General features: G+C 45.4%; 1 pseudogene; it reads right to left on the reverse strand.

Moving 5' to 3' along the window:
- The window catches only part of LOC115332165, a 128,028-nt pseudogene that overhangs the window by 46,467 nt on the left and 66,083 nt on the right, over nucleotides 1-15,478 (reverse strand).

Raw genomic sequence — 15,478 nt, forward strand, 5'->3', positions numbered from 1 at the left:
AAATAAAAATGTTAAATATAGCTCATAACACGTATTACCCTTTGCTTATTATAATGTGTATCAAGTTGTTTGTTGTGAGGGATACAAAACCAAATCAACCAAATGGCGTGTCGACATTGGTAGAGCAGGGCATATTTTATGGCCAAATTGAAGCATACTATATTTTAATTAATATCGTCCCAAACCTTTTATTACAACCTAAAAAAAACAACGCAGGTTGTAATCAACGGTATAACACGCTACCAATTAGATGTCAAATTTTATCAAGCTCTGATGTGGTTAGAACTATATATAATTTATTGGAACTCTATGTTACATAAAGCTCAAATATGTTTCTTAAAATCAGCTGACCCCTTTAAACAAACTTTGATCTGTAATATATTTTATACTTTTTGAATACTAAACAAAATTTGAATTTCAGTGCCCAATTTTCGTCGCTTAGTAGTAGCACTAGAGGGCGAGGAATCATAATTGACGCTGCATACCAGCATACCGCCTTTACTCAGCTGCAGATAGTTTATCATAGTGGGTGTGTCGTGTAACTCGGGTGTGCGGTTGGGGAAAAAGCAGTGCGGAATTCGTGTTGTCAGGTGGAGGTTCTGGAAACAAAGGAACGGCCCAAAAAGCCTTGCATTGTTCTGCAAATAAGTCCTGTTTCATTCATTGAACGAGCATCTCAAACAAGGAGTGTGGATTTCCCCTGTTGTCGATGCCATCCAGAAAACAATACAGCATGGGGAGAAAGTTGTTAATATAGAATATTAGCAGTTTATACATCACGTTGTAGGAAGTTTCTTAAGAGCAAGCTATACTACCAGCTACGACGTCTATCGCCACATGTTAGTCGGAACAGACAATCTCGTCTACACGCAATTTGCGGCCTCCCTTGCAAGCTCCATGGGACGACCTTGACGCTTCCTTTATATGACGCATCTTTTTTTGACGTTCCTTCCCCGACTTAAACAAGGATTTACAATACGATCTACTCGTATTTCTTTTATACACTAATCAATTTCAAATGCTTTGGCCCCAAGAACAGGAACAACTCGGCGATGTTCTTCTCGTGTACAGGCGTGCGACAAACCGACCATTTGCCCATTTGCAACGGGCTCTAGTTGAGTAACTGTGGCATACTATATAGTCACTAAAAGCTTAACAAACGCAATATGTGACCTATAATGATGACGCTTTTTGCTCTAATTTTTGTGATGTGCACGATGAAGAAGCCATGACCGGCCTCGCCATCTTAATACCTTGGCACGGGCCTTCGTGTCATGAGATGAGCCGTCGACGGCCGGGGCCAGAACACGTAAAAAGAACACGCAGAAGAAGACGAGCAGAAAGGCAAGAGACAGTGAAGAAAGGCAGCAGAAGACGGAACACCAGGGTCCGTCCGCTGGACTACTTTTACCTGGGTTCATTCCGGTTTTTCAAGACCGAGAAATCAAAAGTTCACCTGACCTACCACCCTCTGGGTTTGTACCGGCTTTTCAAAACCGGGAACTCAAAAGTTTTCTTTTTCGTCCACTTCCATTTGGGTTCGTCACATTCAGATGACCAATCCCTAAGCAATGTCACGTTGTGCAGTGGATTAACTGGCAGCGTTGATAAAAGTCGAACGAAAGACCTTGTGGCATGGCTTTTCGAGTACTGACTTTCGAGTACCGACAAGTGCCATTTCGCAATATCTAAACCACGTGTGCTTACTTTATTGATACCGCTTTTGTAGCTTCTATTTTTCTTTTATTTTCTTGGTTACTTAAATAATTTTCTAACCACACGCTTTTGTTCTTATGTATTGAAACATAAGAACCTAAAACATCATGACAATTTCGCGTCCGCCGCAGGACGAGACCGATTGAGGGTTATTTAAAAAACAAAAAAGCAGGAATGAGTGAAAGAAATTTAGTCAGTCTGGGGGAAGGGTTGTGTCTGCGAGACACCGAGCTTCGAACATGGGTGGAAACGAAGCAAGCACAGGAGGAAGACAAGAGAAAGAACGCGCAGCTGAACGCGAGGCTACCTGATACGCACTGAGACGGAAGACCGTATGCTACAACTCCGTATATGGTTGGCAGAGACCGGCATTGTACTGGGAAGGAGGCCTGCAGGTGATAAAGGAGCGGAAGGTCTGTCGGTGGTCATAAACCCTCACAAGATGCTCCCAGCGTTTAATGAGAAACCAAATCACTTGGACGTGTACTTGAAACACTTCGAACACATCGCCGCAGGATATAACTCACCAAACTCCGATTGAGCTACGGCATCTAGTGCGTGCTTAGGTGGGGAAGCCCTAAAGGTCTTGGAGCGGCTGTCTCCGGATGATTTTATCTATAAATTTTGAGAAAACTATGCTAGCAGTTCTGAAACGGTTTTGGTTGACAGTGGAAGAATACAGAGATACATTTCGCGAGAGCTAACCCCAGGATGGCCAAGTCCAAAAAAAGTAAAGTGCACTGCGAAAATTCAAGTTTCTTTGAACGCTGGGTGGAGATGACAAGCACCGCCGGCAACATTCAAATATCTGCAAAACCAACTGGTTGCCGAGCAAACCCTCAACAACCACGACAGCCGTTTGGTGTTGTTTCTAAAAAAAGAAAACGCAAGATGCTTAGCGTGATGGCAGAAGCGTGGTGCAGCTTCCTTGAAGCATAGCATAAAAGAAACCTGCTCATGTTTTGGGAAGAGCACGAGTCGGTAGACGTAAAGACGAAGGAATTCGACTGTTCCAACAGCCTCGTATTAAATGTTTCTTATATAATAAAACAAGACACAAAATTTCGGACCGTCGTTCGACAACCAAGCGACTCTACAGGGTGATTCAAAGAGAGGCCAGGCTCTTTAAATTGACCGCAAAATTCGGCTTCTTAACCTATCACGCTACAACTTTGTGCAGCGTTGCACACATATGGTGCACTTTTTTGTGAAATTTGCAAAGAGCGAACTTAACTGAGGAAAATCTAAAGAAAGAAAAAGGCTTAGCTCCCATGGAAAGGCAGCGACGCCACCGGTCTTCAAACAACACGGCGCCGTTTTGCATGGGAGACTAGAGATGGCGCAACGAACACCGCCAACGAACGAGCATACGGCGGCGAGAGCCGGCGTCTTTAGCAGACGATGTTTTCGACTCAAAAGCGGCGCATTCCGCAGGCGGTGACAGTCGCAGAAACAAAAATAGGCGCGGTAACAACAAGGAACTGCAGTTGCTTGTCTGCTAAAGACGCCGGCTCTCGGTGTCGTGTGCTCGTTCGTTGGTGGCAGTTGGCGTCGCGACCGCTTGCGCCATCTCTTGTCTCCCGTGCGAAACGGCGCTGTGTTGTTTGAAGACCTTGGCTTCGCTGCGTTTCCATAGGAGCTAAGCCTTTTTCTTTCTTTACTTTTTCCTCAGGTAAGTTCGCTCTTTGCAAATTTTACACACAAAAAAAAAAGCACCATCTGTGGGCAACGTCTCACAAAGTCGTAGCGCGATAGGTTAAGAAACCGAATTTTGCGGTCGATTTAAAGAGCCTGGCCTCTCCTTGAATCACCTAGTATATACTGCGTGCCCTGTCGTTGCATGCGACACGACTTGAAATCGTAGAGAAAGAAAAAGAGCGGCCAAAAGGAGACCTCCTGCCGTGTCTGTCTCGGATGAACACGAAGGACATATCACAGATACACAGAATACTTTCAAACGCAAACTAGAGAAAGAGAGGGAAAGGAACGAGGCTCCCAACATAGACCTGGATGGGGAGACGGCAACCCATGATATGCCCGCCTTTGGAGGTGCGCTGTTCGGCCATGTTGTTTGTTTAAAACGTTACAAGCAGCAAAACCTTAGTTGTGCGCCGCGCTCTTGTCCCAGAGGCGGTATTTACGGGGACCATTGCCACGCTAATGTTGGTGGATGGCCGCAGCATTTAGGTTCCGGAAGCTGAAGCTATCATCGTTTACCCTTGTTTCGCTGGGAATGCTATCGTGAAGTGCCCTGAGGCTCCTTTTTTACCAGTTATCACGCTGCAAGTCTCTGAAACAGGCGGTGCTACCTAAGTGCTTGCGCCCTCATGCGTTAAAGTTAGCCCACAAGAGTCCGATGGCAGGGAATCATGGCATCGAGAATTCAGTCGATCGTGTTCTGGAAGCTTTCATTTAGCCGAGCATACATAACAAAGTACGAGGACACGTGAGGTCGTGCGACACAGCAGGACGACAGCAAACCATGAACATAGCGCAGGCAGCGGAAGTAGCGGAGAGAATTCAAAATGTACGACCGCAGTAGGCAATTGATGTAGCCTGCTCTCACTGAAGGCGGCAGCGTATTCCTCTCGAAAATGAGAATTATGTGTTTAGTGGGCCGTTCCTGTCCATCCCTTCGAATTTTGATTCGTTTTGTGGCGTTACCACCTCGAGCTTGCAGACCCTCCACAATTTCTTCCTCGGAGCTGTCTGCCAGATCATCCTCTGGTATCACACCGCGTATGGTGTTCAGTGTGTGGTAAGGAGAAACAGTCACATTGAGGCTAGGGCCTAGAAGTTTTGGAATACCTCCACAAGAAGGTCGCCTGAAAAGAGCTTCCCAGCTTTATATTTCGCTCCTAGTGTGCTTTCGAGACCTTCAGCAACAATTAAAGAAAACACCTTGGACATTGCCAATAACGGGAAATACCTTGGACAAAAAGCTGGTAAAGTAGTCGTTTAAGTTTCAGTTGCTCTTGGTTATGAACGTTGAAAGGGCTTCTGTGCAGAATCCTTTAGGAGGCCGGTCACGTTGTTTTTGTTTGGTACGCATAGGGATCGGAAGGTATTCAGTAGTTGTGGCGCACCGCCCTCTACCGTGCCCAACAAGGGGATAGGTTATGTGCCATTACAAGAATGGCTGAGCTGGCACGATTACGCTACTAGTGCTACCAAAAAAATATAACCGAGTGTGGCTCTAGAGAGGCATCTGTCACGACCCAAGGTGAGCCCTTGCCTCCAAAGAAGATGAAAGGGGAAAGAAGGGCAGGAAGAGTGAAGGGGCAAAGGTAGGAGAGGAAGGAAAGGCGACTGACTGAATCATCCTGGTCGGGCCAAGCCAGAACACCCGTCTAGGGAGAAGCAGGGGCCGAAGTGGTGTATTGCCTCGCCCGGGGTGCCCCGAAGGCTCCAAACGTACCCCGGGCTCAGCTCAACCACCAATATCCCCTTTTCCCCGAACACTGGTTAAGCAACACACATCCAGGCGCGTGTGGGTGAACCCACAGGACTGGGGGTTTGCGGTGACGCCACTCTCCAAGCACCTAATAAAGCAGGTGTCCCCTGCGGCCCCCCGTAGCTGGGGTTCATGGAGACGCCACTTACGAAGCACCTAACACCTAAGGTGTAGGGCGCCCCTTGCGGGGAGGTAATAAAATATAACGGCGCAGATAATAATATAAAGTCATATAACGCTAGATAATGGAACGTAACTGCATTACGAAAAATGTGGAAAAAGGCTGATGTTACCTAACAGTTCTAAATGTAAACTAATCAATTTTACCCATAAAGTGTCTTCCTTACCCTCCAAATGTACTCTTGACAAATACGTATTCGAATCAGTATCAATGTATTAATATCTTGGCCTTAGACTAACACTTAGCCTCTTGTGGAAACCTTACATCGAAGCCATTTCTGCAGTACCTTCCCAGGCCTTCGGATTAATCAGACGTAATCTGCGAGACGCTCTCCCCTATGCGCGAAAGATGACCTATGAAACTTACGTAAGACCAAAATTAGAATATGCATCCGTGATCTGGAGCCCTCATCATGTATACTTCAACAATTACCTAGAGTCAGCACAAATCCGAGACTGCCGATTGGTCTTATCATCGTATGACCCCTTCTCCAGTTTCTCCTCTAAAAGTCCACTTTGACTTACACCCTGACCCTCCCTCACCCATAGAAAATTCTCTGGTCTTTGCCTTCCCCATAAAGTTTATTACCATTGCCCGGAACCAAAAACCTTTTCTCTCACCCCCGATAGATTATCATCCCGCCTAAATAACTATTGTGCAATTAAACGTATTTCCTTCAAATCTAAGGCGTTCAGCAAATCTTCGGAAATGATTGTAAGGTGCTAGGAATAACATCTCGCTTGGCGCGTAATTTTAAACAACCCCTTTCATTGATCCACCTTTTTGATTCTCGAGTGAGTTCACGACTCGAGTTTGCTTGTGTCATATGGAACTCGATACCTGAGACACAGGCTTTAACAATCGAAAACGTTCAGAAAAGGTTATCCCAATTGTTTACGATAGATACTTTGAGAGGCGCTTTTTCTATAATTATGAACATATACTTGGAAATATTTTCACTTTCACTTCTGTCTACCAGGAGATCTGTCCGAGACTGTTTCTCGGCACAAGGTTGCTATTGGCGAATTTGATTCTCCGCAACTCCTTGAAAAGATGAACTTTCATGTTCCTTGACGTTTAACCAGACATTTTGTTTGCTTCTATCTTCACTAACTGTGCAATGCCTCGCCTCTCTCTCGGATTTGGTCATGATATAGCGCCATCGCACCACCCCACCTTGATATATTTGCAGCTGTTACAATGTATCGTCGCCATTTCTATAATCACATTTGTCTGTTAACTTTATGTGTGTTTAGGATTTTTTTGTTTGTTTGCTTGTTTTATTGTTTGTGTTGGTTCACCAAGGGGATTACCGGTGTGGTTGTTTTTGGGCACCCAAAATAAAGAATATTATATTATAAAAGAACAATATTATTCCGTTTATGTGCCATCAGAGTGTGGAACCAGTTTCCATCCTCCATCGTGAGCACCACTGATGCAACAGTGTTTTATGATCTCTTACTAGGCCATCATGTATAACTTCTCCTGTTATTATTTTAGTGTTGTACCACTGTTCTACTGAGCCGTCTGCTATTGTATTTCTAGTTATACTGCCCCCCCCCCCCCCCCCCCGTTATGTAATGCCTTAGCCGAACCTTTAAAGGGCCCCTAAAAAAAAATGTTATTTCCAACAGTCTGGTTTGGACACGCGTGCCAAAAAATACATTTTAAGCGAAAAAAAGGAAAGAAAAGAAATAGAGCAATATTGACGGCGCGAGACGCACTTTAGTCGGCAGTCACCCCCTTTCCACTTGTTTTCTCTCGGCATTTCGGGCGCGTGGAGAGGAGGTGGAGCGGCTTCATCTTCACGACCGAGAGGGTCATTCTGGAATGACTAGTGACGTCATGTACTTTGCGCTCAGAATTTCAAATAAATACCTCGTCGTCAATATTGCTCTAAATTTCTTATTTTTTTGCGTAAAATTTATTTTTTGACACGCGTGTCCCAACTTGATATTTAAAAAAAAACGCACTTTTTTCAGGGTTCTTTTTTAAGATGGAAATAAAGGAAATGAAATGGAATGAAGCGTGTTCTGCTGAACGCGTTAGCAGCAAGTACTTAATTTAGGCGCGTGCTGCTAATAATGTGTCCCACAGCTTAAAAACAGCATGTATTTATGTTCGTGCTGTTTTGTTTCTATGCTATTTTTTCGCGTGCTGCTTTGGAACGTGCTGTTTCGGCACGGTGCTCGTCTGTTGCTCGGCTCTTTTGATGCCGTGTTCTTGCGTCGCGTGCTGTTTTGATGCGTGTTCTCTTGTCGCTCTGCTCTTTTGACGTGGGGCTGTTTTGACTGTGCTGTTTTGTCGCGTGCTGTTTTGTCATGGGCTGTTCTGTCGCGTTCCCGTGAGACACATGTCAAAGGACCTGTCCTCTGGGCAAGGTGGGTAAAACCGCACTTGGCCGCATGCCCTTGACAGACACGTTTTTTGAGCAGGTAGCCGTGGACATCGTCGGTCTCTTGTCGCCATCTTTGACCAAGGACAACCGATACATACTCATTTTGGTCAACTTTTCCACAAGCTATCTTTACGCGGTGGCGTACCACGTAGTCGACTCTGCAACCGCCGCGGGGGGAGTCATCAAAATGTTCTTAAGGATTGCCTTTTTTTCTTGGATGAGCTGCGACCTTTGAGTTAACGAGATAAGTTTTGACCTGTTAGCAGTCAAACAGCTGAGAACAACTCCCGCCCATCCGATTTGCAATGGTACGGTTCAACGTTTGAACGGTAGAATAAAAAACTACCACGAAAACTAAGCTAGGAACAATTAAAGTCATGGGACTGGTACCTCACCCCCCTTCAGTTTAAATATCGGGAAGTATCCCAACCCAGCCTCCGATTGTACGACGACCGCTTATGGTCCTCGAGTAACTCTGGACAGGCGAAGAGTTGAGTGACGAATTCAAGACAACGTATGGCTAGGTCCTTGACCTGAAAGTGCACCTCCAGCAAACTTTGAATCTAACGCATTAGTATCTGGGTGGAGACCAAGACTAGCAGAAAAGAAATTACGAGAAAAGTAACCAAGGCTGACGACTCAAGGTCGGAGATCGAACTCTCATTCTTCTTCCGACAAGTCATAGCAAGCTTCTAAGGCACTGAAAGGGTCCTTTTACGGTTGAAGAAAGGATGAGTTTGACTGTTGGTTAGACCGGGGACACACCAAGAAGCTTTTCCAGAGAAACATGTTGAAGCACTATGAAGAACACTTTCCAGAAGCTTCCCAGAAGTGACGTAGTCAGGAACTTTTCTTTTCGGGGGAAGGGGAGGTGGCTGGGATGTCCATGACATGGAGTGTGGAGAGGGTGAGGGGGGCGAAAATTGATGTGTATATTATAGGGTCGGCTGGATTTCGGGAGGGGGGGGAGGGTGAACCCCTCGGACGCCTCCGCCAAATGTGTGGACACGGTTCCCCTACAAAAGCACGACGGGCTTCACCATTCCGTCTATTCCGAAAGCCTACAACTGCTATCGCGCGAGACGCGATATTCGGGTATTTGGCGCACGAGTGTTTGGCGCCAGTGTGGGGTCCTCAAAAAGTTCCGGATCTACTTTTATGGTACTTCGATTTTGGTTCAAAGTGACCAATCAGCCGCTGCACTATCTTACCCAAGCCTGGTACCTGAACGGTAGAGTTTACGGTGGATTGCGCATATCAAGGGCTCTGAAACCTTGGGGGCAGAATACATGAGCCGCTTACAGTAGTACGTCACGTCAGAGTAGTCTTCCTTCCCTTGAACTGTTAATATGCCTTTATTTTTTGATTGTAGTGTTTGCATTTCTTCGCGGGGGAAGTTTGTGCGTCCTGTCTATTTTCGCTTGAACTTTAGATAGGCTTTTGTTTATCAATCGCATAGTGAATATTTCTCCTCGCAGGAAGTTGGTGTATCTTGCCTAGTTGTTTAACGAAGAACAAATCGAGAACTGGGATTCTTGTGATGTGCACGCCCAAAAAGCATGGCGGGTCTTTCAATCGTGACACCATGGCATGAGCTCACGTGTCGCGAGATCAGCCGTCGACGGCAGGGGCTAAACACGCACAAAGAGGAATAAAAATACAACAAAAAGACGAGCAGAAAGGCGAAATACAATGAAGAGAGGCAGCAGGAGATAGTACGCCAGTATCCGTCCTCCGGTCTACGCCCATCTGGGTTCTTCTTGACTTTTTAAGACCGGAAACTCAAAGGTCCGCCTACTCATCTTAGGATACCTGAGTTCGTCCCGGTTTTCCAAGACCGGAAGCTCAAAGGTCTTCCCGCTCGTCTACCTCCATTCGGGTTCGTCCTGGCTCTCCACGTCCGAGAAGCCAAGGGACCACCTGCTCAGCTACCCCACCTTCGCGGGGATCAGGAACCTCAAGCCACCGAACCGACCCGGCGACACATCTCTCAGCAACGTCAAGTGGTGCAGTTTATCTACCGGCTACGTACATGCTTGTAGAAAAAAAGACTTTACACGCACATTTTAAACATTTAACGCGTTTCGGTTTCAACAGCATCTGCTTCCTTTATTGATACCGTTTTTGTCATTATTGTTTAGTTTATTTCATATGTTGCATAAATAATTCTCTAACCAAACGATCCCATCTTCATGTATTGAAACAGAACAACTTAAAACATCATAACCGATTCCTTCTTTGACCTTCCTCTTGGCTGATGGTACAATCTCATTTGATGCGAAGCGATTAAGCTCTCGGATTCGCCACGTTCTGTGTTCCTTAAAGGGGCCCTGCAATCATATTTAAGGGTCTTCGTTTTATGCGGTTTCCACGTCTCTTGGGGTTCGGGCAAGCCAGCGGGCACGGAAAGAGTAGCTAAATATCAATGCGCCATATTTTAACCGGACGACACGGAAACCTCCTCCACCGACGAGGGCGACCTGCGGTACCGAAAGCGCAAAAAATGTAACGTCTTTGGTCCTGGGCTTACTACTGGTCAGAGCCACTAAAACTTCTTTTTGGTCGAAATACAAAATGTAAGTGGCGCGAACCATTTCAATTATTTATAAAAGTAGTTTTTGTTCACTATTATAGATGAAGAAAAGAAAGAAATGCAGTTTATAAAGTAAGGAAACAAGAAATGACCCGTCGACATACTCGCCGCCAAGCGGTGGCAAAGGCGGCGCATACTAGAAAGGAGTAGTGGGATAAGGCGCCGACACGGAAAAATCCCAGATGTACGCGGTGGCGCTGCAGTCGTATGGACAGGAGGATCCGACCGGCTCTGAGCGTTCCGAAGGCCTTCGGCGAGGGGCTTTGTCTTGCGGTTTGGCCGTTTCGCGGTATGGCAGCGCGAAGTGGCTCCCATTCTGAACTGATCTTTACCCCGTGTTTGCTGTCGTTTGTGGCCAATGAAGTGTCATGCCAAATTAGTGTTTAATCGCGCAGCAAACGCAATGAAAGCCGCTTTGGCTGCCCGCTGCATACAGCCTATCCAGAACATGCTTTAGTGGCGCCCTCTGGCGCCGTCGACACGGAGTGCGGCGGCCGTGAGCGCTGGATGAGCTCACTATTCCTCCTCTAGTTCACGGCCACTCAAGCCAGGACCTACGACGTCATGAAGGAGGTTATTTTTTGCTTGTTTTTGTAATTCTAAATTGCCTATAACTTTTAAAATAACGCGAATTTTGCGAAAAGAAAAGTTTCACTAAGTTACTACGTTCAGTGCGCTCAGGTTTGGTGCAAATTAAAAAACAGTAAAACGTCCTCGCAGGGCCCCTTTAAGCCGTCAGTGACTTGAATATAGCGTCTGTTGTTATTTCTCAGCTACTGATGCTGCTATTCACAGACGAAAAATTGGGCACAGAAGTTTAGCTTGTTTTTAGTTTGTGCGGATTTACAACTTAAACATTGACATACCCTCGTACGCTGCACGACACTGTTGAACCGAACATGACACCGGTGTTTTTTTTCACATTGTTCTTTGAAACAAACCCTTTTCGAAATTCAATGCCATCTGGTCACTCAAAAAGCAATTTCACATTCGCCAAACTAATGGCCGTTATGATGCTGTCCTTTTTATCAGGCACCGTCACTTTCGTATCCCATGTCAGATAAGAATTCGTTTTTAGTCACGTTATTATTGCGACTTGATTTATGGCATTTCCGATGGTATGGAGATAATACGTGACTAGTACAAAGCGGCGTCCCATAAGCCCTCTGATTAAATTTCAGCCTTCAAAAGACTTTAGAACCCAACTTGTGCTAAGGAATTGGTTGGAGCACACTCCAGAATAAACGCTTATACACCTGTTGTATCTACGCTGTTGTGCGTCGTGTTGGACTGACGCCTCGAACGTTCAGACCTCACATATTATCCGAATGGTAGCGCCTTTAATTTCGTCCTTCAACAGCCTCAAAAAGGTCACCGTCAGCTTGGCGCAAGTGCCATCCACTGAGATGATGATTGTGATCAAAATTGCTAGACTGACTTTAGAAAGGGTTGATTATATTGAGCTTTATATCTTACCACGTAAGTTATTGCTCCAAATGAGCACTTCCCGAAGTTTTGATAAAATACTTTAATAAAAAAAGAAAAATTTTCACGTAGAGTCGCGCAGTGTACGTAGAAAAGCGTTCAACCCATGAAGTAAACCTATTCACGATGACGAAATAGATTTAAGATAACTCACATATTTGAACAATGCAGTAATTTCGGATGTCTGCAAAAGCCATTCGGGATATCCTACGGAAATGCTCATTTGGTCAGCCTGGAAATAAGCCGAGAGATGAGAACTACGTTTGCCCCACAGTCGCAAAACTAGCGCAAGCTAATAGCGCATACCTTATTCTGTGCAGCCTTTCTAGTTGCGACTTGCAGCCAAGTCTTGTCAACCAATGTCTTCACTGCTTCTTTAACTTTGGTGGTAATTTCCATTACCTGTTAAGTGGCACATAAAAACAAAGCTATACGTCTACCGCATTCAGTTTAGTAAAGGTTCAAGCTGTCGTAAGTAGCACAAAAAGCAGCGGTCGTGTGCCTTTATAGTTTTATATTATGAGATTGCCGCTCGGAAGCTCTCAACTATAATTTTTTTTATTCTAACAGTACACATAAATAAGGTGGCCGTAAGTTTTATGTCCATCTGAAAGCTGAAGTGTTTCTGCTTAATATTATGCGGCACCGGCTATTAAGGAAGGTGTTGACTTCAGTGAAGGAAATTCGTAGTAAAACTCGTTACCTACATGAATACATTGCTGTATAATACCAGACAGTGCACGTGTCGTTGTGTCCTACTAGAGTGATGCGTATTTTTATCAGCGTTGCATCACATTTTATTTGAGCTACTGACGAATTGGCACAATTGACCGTTTTAGCTACTCGCGTCGCTGATCTTGACGTCATTATTAATAAAAAAAAAACACGTAGACTGTTTGCGCAGCAGCTTTTGCAGGTAGTGTGACACCATGGGTCATGTGTTGACAGGCGTGAAGGTTATTGCTCAAACATCCGATGTACCAAGAAGCAGTATTTATTCAAGGCAGCTGTCTAGCCACCGATGTATCAAGAAGCAGAACGCATAATTGCCTTTTGATTTCGCGGGGCGTCCCATTTGAAGTCTTTGATTGCGGTGCAGCTATGTGGTTCTGAAACATATATTAGGCGTTCCTGTCTATTATCTTAGTCTAGGTACTATATAAACGTTACTAATGCATTCAGAGTTATTTTACACCAACACTTATATACAGGGTGCTTAATTTACAGCGCACCTCTTAAGCGCCCGTTTCCAGCTTCAGCGGCCTTGCCTTCGCAGTCGGCGCAACCGCACGTTGCATTATGGGACGTTTCCCATAATGACGTCATACGTGACGTAACGTGTGACATCACGAGGGTCGCGAGTGATGTCCCGAGGGTCACGACCTTCACGAGTGACGTGACGAGGGTCACTAGGGTCACGTGTAACGTAGCGAGGGAAGAGGTAGGGGGAGGGGGAGGAGGAGAGGAAGAGAGGGCGGAGGAAGAAAGGGGGCGGAAGGGAGGAGGAGGAGGAGGGGTGGAGGAAAGGGTACGGAGTAGGGGCATACCCTCCTCTTTGTACTCTCCCCTCCTCCTCCTCAAGAGCTGCACTCTAATTTGGCATTACAGGGAATTGTAAACGTCTCTCATATTTTAAGCTAAACATATTTGTTTAAAGAAGTTTTGAGCTTTAGTGCATTACCACGCTTCTCACGCGCTCAAATTCTTTCTGAAAATTATTGATTCAGTGCTTTTCGATGGCGCTCAGCAAGTTTATAATTGAAATCATATGTCTATTTTAACTAATTTAAAAGGTAAAAGGTAATCTTCAAATAATTATTGAACTAATTAGTAAGTATCGCGCATTTTCTGACGTCCGCCTCCAGGAGTAATGCGGTCCCAAGAAAAATATATTTTTACCTGCGATACGCTAATCGTTGCAATTTTTCTCACTCTTACGTGAAACACCCTCTATATCTATACAGTAGTTCGCTCTTTCCATGTTAGCCCTTAAAGGGACACTGACGGTATTTATGCTCGCCGTAGTTTTTAGTTGTACTTTGAGAGCCCAACTACCCAGAACCGAATTTGCGCCTTGAAATCCGGTTTCTTTTCGCCTGAAAACCGCCGATCAAGAACTGGCCAGTTTAAGCCGCGCTCACTCTCTTTTTCGTGGTCACGGGCCATTTTCTAAGGTTTAGACACACCCACCAATTTTAATCAAAGTCGTTGGTCATTGAAAGCACACGCTCAATATTAAAAAGAGGAAAAAAATGAAACCCATGTTTAGTGGCTTCTAAAAAGCTGCAAAGACGCCGATTAAAAAAAAAAGAAAGTTGCACAGAGAACCGGAAGCATTCTGTGCGTTCACTGCGTAATTCTCAACACGGCGTCGTTTCACGTATTGTGAGACTCGCGGTGACGGCGATGGCAGCGGACGACGGGTGTGGAACCTCTGTCCTCCTTTAAAAGAGAAAAAAATGTAAAGCACGAAGTGCGTACTTCGAGTTAAGTATGCACGCGTACGATCTTTTTACTGGGTTCGAATGTGGCCAATGCCTGGTGCTGCCCGTCTTCAACGCGGGAGTGTTTTTGCTGGAGGAAAGTCGGCAGCAAACGTTCCAATCTACAGCTGACCGGCTGCATTATAACTAGCGAAGGTGTTTCTGAATGGAAAGCGCCGAATGAACAAGGACGACGAAGGGAACAGAGATGAAGCGTACTCTCAACTGAAGGTTTATTGAAACAAACATTGGCTATTAATACCGTCTTTCTGGCTGCTGGCTCAGAAAGAAAAACTCCTTATCTATCAAGTGCAGTGACGGCGCACTAATGCACACGCTCTCCACTCGCTCTCTTACGCAGAATGCCTCATGTATTTCTCGCGCCGTTTTGTTTGCGTATCCGTCCAGAACTGTTGTTGTTTCCCAATTGCGGGCCACATCGGCACCTATCGCAGTGCACCGCGAGATTGCCCGACGGGGACCGTTTCACTGACCAGACATATTCTCTTGCTCCCTCATTTATGCAACGCCCCATTTGCCCCACATATTATTTCCCGCAACACATTGGTATGTTATATTCCACTTACTTTACACACTCCACATATTGCTTTGCGTGTTTCTTTTGGCGCACTTTACCCTCTCCCTTATCTCTGTTTATTTTTGAACATAGATGGAAAAGCTTGTGTGGCACTGCAAACACCACTGACACTTCAAAATAAGCCACCACTTTTTACTGATTATGAGATAGATTGTGAATGTAAGGAATCACCGCCGGTGTTGTTAGTTGTCTGGAAGGAATATGAGCGTCATCTTTTTTCTTCATCTTGGGAACAACGTTATCCGCTACTTCCCCCAAGAAGCGATCAGGGTAGCTTCCGCGTTTTGGGTGATTCACCTGCGTGAGGAAGCTTTCATCCGCGACGTGGTGGCATGACTTTGCCAACGAGGCTCTCATTAGGGACGATGCTGTTCCCCTTTTAACGAGTTTGGATTGCGCAGAATTGAAGGGCAGAACCAATTCCTTAGTTCGCGGCTCATACTTCCAAGAAACCTGGTCACCTTCGAAGTTGAGGCTCAAATCCGAAAACTGCAGACTTCCCTTCGTCATTGTTTCATGGGTAAACGTCAATCCACGTGAATTCAAGTTAAAACAATCCAGCACATCGTT

The sequence above is a fragment of the Ixodes scapularis genome, unplaced genomic scaffold, assembly GCF_016920785.2.
Source record: "Ixodes scapularis isolate PalLabHiFi unplaced genomic scaffold, ASM1692078v2 PGA_scaffold13__105_contigs__length_92229423, whole genome shotgun sequence".
NCBI lineage: Eukaryota > Metazoa > Arthropoda > Arachnida > Ixodida > Ixodidae > Ixodes > Ixodes scapularis.